Below are 8,732 nucleotides of genomic sequence, written 5' to 3'. Positions count from 1 at the left end.
CCATTACACGGGTCACCGGATGAGTTCATGCTTTATCCTAGTTGTTTTCTTGACTGAAAACAACAAATTCCATTTCACGCGTCATAAGTCAAGTACTCAAGTGCATATTTTAATTTGGTTGTTTGGTATAACGAATGAGCTAGATCCTGGTATGTCACACGCCTCGCGGTAAAACTCCTTTAGTCGAAATTTGGGGGTCTGACAGATTGGTATCAGAGCCATTGGTTATAGTGAACTCGGCTTGTTTTTGAAAAACCGATCTATGACCTTTTCAAAGCTGAATAACAGTTTTCAAGAGTGTCAACCCATTAGTACATTGTTTTCGTGCATTGCATTACATACGTACATAGCATTCACATACACCATGATACTGGTTGGTCCACGTTACCCATGTCACTATCCCTAGCTGATAAGATGTCTTTTGACGCCACCACAAGTTCTGAAGAGTCCCGGTGTAGTACCAGTGAAAGGTGAAAAGGCATGTGAGGAGTAAACACGCACCAGTACCTAGGTGATACCAATGAGTGGCATTAATTACCAGACTTAGTTAGGCACTGGATTCATCCATAACTAGTTTTCCATTCCTCTGCCTTTGGCTTTACCTCAATAACATTAACTACTCCTTTTTATAAAGGCATAATGCAAAGGACATAACGCTCCGATGTAAGATAAGTTGACGAGTACGGTCCAGAATGTAATCGTGAATCTATAGGTACATTGGTGTGAGATGGGATTCCATTGTGTAAACACTTTTCTAAAGCAAACTCTTGAAACTCTAAAATCTGTCATCTAAAGTTACTGGTCCTACCCAAGCAACAAACTCGGGACTTCTAATGATTTCACTTGAATACTTTGTAATTGGATTATAATTTATTTAATGAGAATTATTATAATTCAAATTTTGTGAATATGTGTTTATGAATAACACATTTGCTTAAAGTATGCATATTAGATGATTATATCTTAGATATTTTCTCATTATGGTATACTATGAGTGAAGGATATCATAGATGGACGTGGTGGCATTAACATGACTCAGGAACAACTTACGGCATTGATCAATGATCGAGTGAATGAGGCCCTAGCTGCTTTTCAGGATGCAAACCTCAGAGGTCCCCTGGCTAATATTCCTATGTGTACTTTTAAAGCTTTCATGGATTGTAAATCTCACATCTTCAAAGGAATGGATGGTGCTGTGAGTCTCCTTCGCTGGTTTGAAAAGACAAAGCCTGCTTTTGCAATGTGTAACTGTCCTCAAGCCAATTGGGTCAAATTCGCCTCCGACACACTGGAAGATGCAACTTTAACATGATGGAATTATCAGATTCAGATGTTAGGATTGGGGGTGGCAAATGCTACGCCCTGGAATGATTTTAAAGACTTGATGCTAGAAGAGTACCGCCCCCGAGATGAAATTTAGAAGCTTGTGGCCGAATACTGGAACCTCAAGATGTTGGGATCGGAGATCGAGGCCTATACCAATCGTTCTCACGAGTTGGCAACTTTATGTCCTAACATGGAAACCCCTGCCTACAAGCGCGTGGAAAGGTACCTCAATGGTTTGGCCCCACAGATTCAAGGCATGGTAGCTTAAACCCCGGAACAATTCAATAGGCTATTCGATTGGCACACAAGCTTACTGAGCAAGCAATTTAGCAAGGTATACTACCGAAGAAGGGTGAAAATGATTCTACTCCAGTGAATAACAAACGCAAGTGGGACAACAGTCAGAAAAAGGGTTCAATCTCTAATCAACCACAACCGCAGCAATGGAAAAGGTTTAACAACAATCACACCTTCAATCAACAGCCGACGACAGATCAGGGTTAAGGCGGATATCAGGGTAACCGTCCTAAGTGTGATAAATGAAACTTTCATCATCACGGTATGTGTAATATGAGTCAATGTGAGCGTTGTGGCAAAAGAGGACATGCAGTGAAGGATTGCAGGAGCCGATTTCCAGGAGAATACCGGCAGCAGATGCAACAACAACCTAATGATGCAAAGAAGTGTTTTTAGTGTGGTAATGAGGATCACTTTAAGAAGGATTGCCCCCAGCTAAATCAGAACAACAGTGATAACAACAATGATGACAAAAATGGAAACGATAATGGTACTAGTGCTAGGGGAAGAGCCTTTGTGATTGGGGGGCGCAACTAAGACAAATTCCATTGCATTCCTAGTAAATTTCTTTCAAACGACTATTTCAACTCTATCATACTCTTTTACTTGATACCGTTGCGGACTGGTGGATTTTGCCTTCACCAGTAGTTACTCAATTCTATGCCAACACTTTTGTCTTGTTATAAAACTTATTTGCAGTAGTAAAAATAGAAACCTACTAGTCTTAAAGGAGTGTATGCCCCATATTTTCACGTTAACTTCATTAATCCAAACTCCATTATCTTACATGTCATGCATGACATTTACACGAGTTGGTAACAAGTCAGACACAAGAGTCGATCCGTATGCATTGGGGATAAATCTCGTAAACGAATACATGTACGTGCTATGTGATTACTTGCTTTTTGTGTTAATACATTGATTATTACACACACACACACACACATATTAAAAAAAACCTTGACGCGCCCCAAGCCGCGCGAAGGATTTGGCTAGATCCCTCGCACCACGTGGGGGATCGCTAGATCGTGAATTCTATTTTAAAACGTTTGGAAACCCTAAAAACGTCTCATAACACTCCCCAACCGTCTCCAAACGATTTCACACACTTCCATGGGATATTTTCGTGTTCCTTGGTAGATTAGAGGTGCTAGGGTTCATAGCTTTCACCCGTAAACCAATATACGTAAGCAATTCTCGTTTGATTCTAGTTTCTTGCTTATCTTGTGTTTTGATTTTTGATAGAAACCCTAGAGGTTCAATTCTTTTGAAACATGGTTAATAAATCACGAGCATGATGATATGTGCTTGATATATGATTGATTAGAACCTTAGGTATGTCGTTAACATGATTCTTGATTGAGTTTTATTGAAATCAGAGGCCTGATAGATTCGTACTTGCTTATTGTTTGGTGATGATAAACGATGGTCTTTAATATATTATTGATTCAAGGATATATTTCGTCGAGTCTAGTTTCCAGAAAGTTATGATTTGTAATTTTTGGATATACAGAAGATAGGTTTTATGATTTTACACGATTGCATGTCTAATCTGATTTGGGAAGATGTTTTCTAGTCTAACTTCCCAATATCATAACTTGAGATTGACCAAGCCAAATGGATTTGTTCCACTTCTGGAACTTATTATTATGAGTTTAGGAGATAACCCAATTGGCCTTGCATAATTTGGATAAATGAGTTGAGAGAACCATAAAAATACCTTTTGTTGTACAATTGGCTGAACTATTTGTACATATCTGAAATGATTGAATTATTGTGACCTTTTTATATATGATAAAAATATATTAAAAATTATTTGAGAAACCTAATACATTTATTCTACTGTGATAAATATTTTAGAATTTATCTTGGAGTTTTTCATAGTGAATAAAATCAGTTTGTACATGCTAAAATCTATCTCGTGAACTGAATGATCATAAGTTAAGTTGTATGTGAATATTTGGTTGCTTTGCCCTGAAATGATGTGTGGATACATGTTAGGAATTTTTCATACATTTGATATTACTTAATATCACCATTAATTCGTCAGGTCAAGTTTGTGTTTGTGTATGAGTCCATACATGAGTTTTTGAGTCATGTGTTATTGAACACACTCTCATAGCTTAAATACTTGTACTAGGTAACAATTAATGAGTCAAGTGCATACATTTGGTTTGAGAAAAGTCCATTACACGCGTAACCAGGTGAGTTCATGCTTTTTCCTAGTTGTTTTCTGGATTGAAAACAATAAAACTATTTTTGTATATTTGTTTTCTTGATAGAAAACAACAAAGCATTTTCCTTACTTGTTTTCTGGATTGAAAACAACCAAACTATTTTCGTATACTTGTTTTCTGGATTGAAAACAACAAAACATTTTGCTTACTTGTTTTCTGGATTGAAAACACAAAACATTTGCCTATATTTGTTTTCTGGATTGAAAACACAGACATACTTACATACTGGTTTTCTGGAGGAAAATGCAGCGACTTACTTTGGATTTATGTAGTTTCTTATATATAACAAGTGTATACTAGATGCCCTTATATCACTTAAAGTACTATTGGGTTTGACAAACCCCACCTGCTATAACTCGACTAGAGGTGGGACGGGTGTAAATTGTCCTAACATACATCGCCAATGTTTTGTGATAGACCTGGTAAGAAGGCATACAGACAATCAGCTTCAGTTCAAACGTCTAGTAGCTTGTAAATGGGTTAGCTACCCTGGTATATTTGAAAAGTGCTTAATCCACATACACTACTTATGCTATGTATACTATCTATACTATATATGCTACTTTTTACAACTTATGAACTCACCAACCTCATGTTGACCCTTGAGTATTTATACTTGTCCAGGTTGCTTGATGTGCTAAGGAGTGGATTGCATGGCATACGTCTTGAGTCACACTTGTCGCATGAACTTTTTATTTCACATTATTTACATTTGATGGGTTGTGCTATTCTTTATGCAAAACCTAAGCAATAACAAAACCTTTAGTCCTATTCTTTATGCAACCGGTGGGTAATGGGTGGAGATATGACCGCTCGCAAGCTTATTGCATTGTGTTTATACTCGATATAGAGGGAAGAGAGCTACTAGTACACACACACACACACACATATATATATATGTGTGTGTGAGTGTGAGAGGGGTGTGAACATGTGTGCCTTAACAGGAAACAAGTAAACTTGTTTGGGCGGTTCCATAGTTTTAAATGCATTACTAAATTGTTTGGTGGGTTATCAATCTTGAAAGTGTTAGTCTTGAAAATAGGTTATGACCTTATGCCTCACTAGTATTAATGATGATAATTGATTAACCAATGATCGAGGTGTATGTGTTGCATGATAGTTTACTTGAGGACAAACAAATGATAAGTGTGGAGATGTGATGGTTAGATATAAATCGTGTATTATGTTGTGTTAAATGTTTAGTTTTATTAAGTTTTTAGTGTGAACTATGGTACTTCAAGTTTTCTTTTGTATTTCAAGTGTGTGAGCATTAAAGATACTAGTTGGAGCCTTTTATATGCTTGCTTTGAAAAGTTTGGGGGAGTTTGGAAGTGATTCGTGGACTTTTAGAAGTAAAACGGGCATATCTCAACCTAGAAAATGAGTTACGAGACCAATAATATATGAATTTTGGGTTTCTCAACGAGAAAAATCTGAATATGAGTTTATTTTAGTTCGCATAGTTCGCACTACGCGAACTGAGGGTTAAAAACCCTTCGCATTAAAAACGAGAAAAAAACCCTAATCGATCTATTGTTAGTTTTTCAGCTTCCATTCGAGTTATCATTCGTTCCACAGCCACTAACAAACCCTAGGACGATTTTGCATCATCTTGGGTCTTGCGGTTTGTCCAATCAGTCCATTCTTCCATCCTTTGATCAGATAAGCGAGTCATTCGTTATGCCGATTTCAGGCTAAAACTATTGTGTTCACTTTAGGCTAGGGTTTTGTGTATACTGACCTTGATCGGATTTTGTGTGATTTAATGATTAAGAACTTAATTAAGTGTGTTATTTGATCTTGTTTTACCTTACTACTTAAACAGTTTATGTTTTTGTTTATCAAATTGTGCGTCAACTACTTGGTTGTGCTCATCAACATTTAGGACTAAGTTCTTGTGTCATTGATCCAAAACTGTTACTCATTGCATATTAATTGGTTTTCATAATATAAAACTAGTAATTAGGTAGATCGTGTTCATTTGTGTTAACAATTCAGATAGGGTTTCGTTTGTTAGCACAACCAAACTACTAGGCCTAGTAATTACTACGAAATCAATTTAACTAAATCTGTGACTAATTGGTTATCACATTACCTGAACCTGAACCTGAACCTGAACCTGAAATCACTTGTTCTCATAATTGTTTACAAAATTTAAAAGTAATCGTGTGCTTCCAATACATCTTTCTAAACTGCTTAACATCGACTGTCCGTCTAGCTTAATATTTAATAAGTCATGAGTTTTGCTTGCACTTTCCATTGATTCCTTGTGGAGACGAACTTACTTACCCATACTAGTTATAGGTATTTAAGTGAATTAAAATACTTGTTTTTTATTAGAGCACGACATCTATATCAGGTAACGGTACAAATGTTAAGATGATAAGAACATGGTGGGTACGCCGCTAGTACATCCTATCTATAAGTGCCCTTATCGGATTTTCAGTTGGAGCGTTACTCCTACTACTCGAAGTTCAATGTTATGTTAAACTATTAACTTTTATTTAAAAATTTATTCCTTAAAATTTAATTATTTTTAACACTATTTTAGTTTTATTTTTCCTTAATTTCTGGACGAAATTTCCAAAAGTAGGGAAGGCTGTAACATCTTGGATTTTTCGTGTTTGAATTCGTATTCATTTACCCGACTCGGGAATGTAATTCGGATCTTTTGTATTAATAAAAACTTGTATGTATTAGTATTTAACTTGGTTTAACTTACTTTATATTCTCCTAACTTTCAAACTCATCAAACAACCCTTAGAAACCCCTAAAATCAATTAAAATAGCTAAAAATCACGTTTATAGAAGTACATGGACCATTTTTGCTAAAAAGCAAAGTATAGAAATGCGATTGTGGCTACGTGGAGCAGTGAAGCACCTGCAGCATATTAGTTTCATTTTTACTCATTTATTTGTTTTTAATGCGTAGTCTTCCCTAAACCGATCACGAAAATTGAGTCTCATGCAAAGTAATCTGATGTTGTAATATGTCCACATTCATTTTCTTGTTGATCAAACAAAATCATTTAGTTAATTGACCCAATTTTGTCGTCAATAGCTTGTTTTGTTTCCTAAATGAGTTGATTACTTCTTAAATGCATTATAACTCTCAATATTTAATCAAAACACATATATAAATCCTAAAATATTACTGAAACCTCTGCCACCATCTCCATACTCACAAAATTCTTCTCCTCCATTGTTGATTTCTTCAAGATTATTCAAGTTCTTCAAGCCTTCGTTGACTTTCAAGCTTCAAGACTCCTTTTGACCAAGAATTTCTTTTAGTTCTACTCATTGTTTGGGTAAGTTGCCTTATGTGTTTTTTTAGGTTTTTATTCATTTAACAAAAACCCTAAATCAGTTTATGGGGTTGAGGGAGTCTCGGTGGTCAATTTGATATAGTCAAAATATATTTGACTCTTCGATATCTCTATCTTCTGGTCAAAATTAGCTTTCAGGTAAGAAGACTTTTATGTTTGTTTTAAAAATTTTGAGTGTACTGTTTAGAACCCGACTCCTGACTGGGAGTTTGGATTCTGAACAGTACCAGCTCGCTTAAATATTAAAAACCTTATAACTTGAGTTTTACGCATCCGTTTCATCTGATTCCAGCTGTCAGGGTCTCTGTTTTAATTCTAGTTTAATGTCTCAAAGTTCCAGGTCAGTTCTTGTTGGATCAATAGCGCGTTAAAGGCTCGGAATTCGTTTAATATTCTTATTTTGTTAGCTCACCAATCATTATTGTGAGTAATCACTCCCCTATTTTACTAATTCCAAAACCGTTTTGAGGACTTTATGCGTACCACATTATATTAAACATATTATTATCTCAATTTATTTATTTCATTTAAACTAGCAAATCATGACTTGTTGTGTTTAACGATTAGATGTTACTTGCTTACATGTTTATCGCATTCGGAGAGGTCTATTATAATGTATCGCAGTAAGTATGATCATACGCCATCTTAGTAGCCAAAGCCCGATTCAAAAGGCAATGGTAAATCGACACCATTATTTTGTATTTCTTTCGTCTTAGAAGCCAAAGCCCAATTCGCAAGGCAATGGCCAAATGACATCAATTACTTACTCATGGTTTAATCGTTGATTCTCAAATATTGGTTTGCTTAATTTTATTTATATTATATTATTACATCAAAATCTGGTGATTACTTACTCCATATGTATTGTTGATAAATATATCTATTTTGTACGCATATTGCATGTTGTTCTTTGGTTTGAAGTGAAGGTTGAAGATCACCCAGAATGGGCTTAGGTTATAAATAAAAAGACACGTTGATATTACATGTTCTGGTTATATTTCCTATTGATTGCGACTTGTGTACTTGATTTCACATTAATAAAGTGATTTTAGATATTGTCATTTACATTGTATGATAGTGTCTTGTGAGCCACGGTTCACAGCCCAGCATATTCCGCTGTAGGTTGGGATGTGACAGAGGATATCTTTGTCTCGATCTCGAGACCAGACGGGTTCACATTTCTCGTAATGTCATCTTTGACGAAGAGCCTATACACATCACTTACTCATTCCCTCAATCGGCCCAACCTAACCCAACAGAACCAGCCCACTCCTCTATTTTAGCCCATATCACCATGCCTGACCTAACAACCACCTCTACCTATGAGCCACCCACTACTCCTAACCAATCAGCTTCGAGCGTTCCATCTAGCCCTCTTGTTTTCCCCGCGCACGATATTCATCCTATGACTAGTCGCTCAAAAGCAGGAATATCTAAACCATATCCTAAGTACAACTTAAGCATTACCACAGTTCCTACTACCCACATCCCTACTTACCAACAGACCCTTTCTGACAAGAAATGGTGACAGGCAATGACCGACGAA

This window comes from Bidens hawaiensis, unplaced genomic scaffold (genome assembly GCF_021521415.1).
Source record: "Bidens hawaiensis isolate Kalapana, Puna unplaced genomic scaffold, B.hawaiensis_p1.1 tig00070894_1, whole genome shotgun sequence".
Lineage (NCBI taxonomy): Eukaryota > Viridiplantae > Streptophyta > Magnoliopsida > Asterales > Asteraceae > Bidens > Bidens hawaiensis.
The sequence above is the reverse complement of the archived record's forward strand: the minus strand, read 5'-3'. Positions refer to the sequence as shown.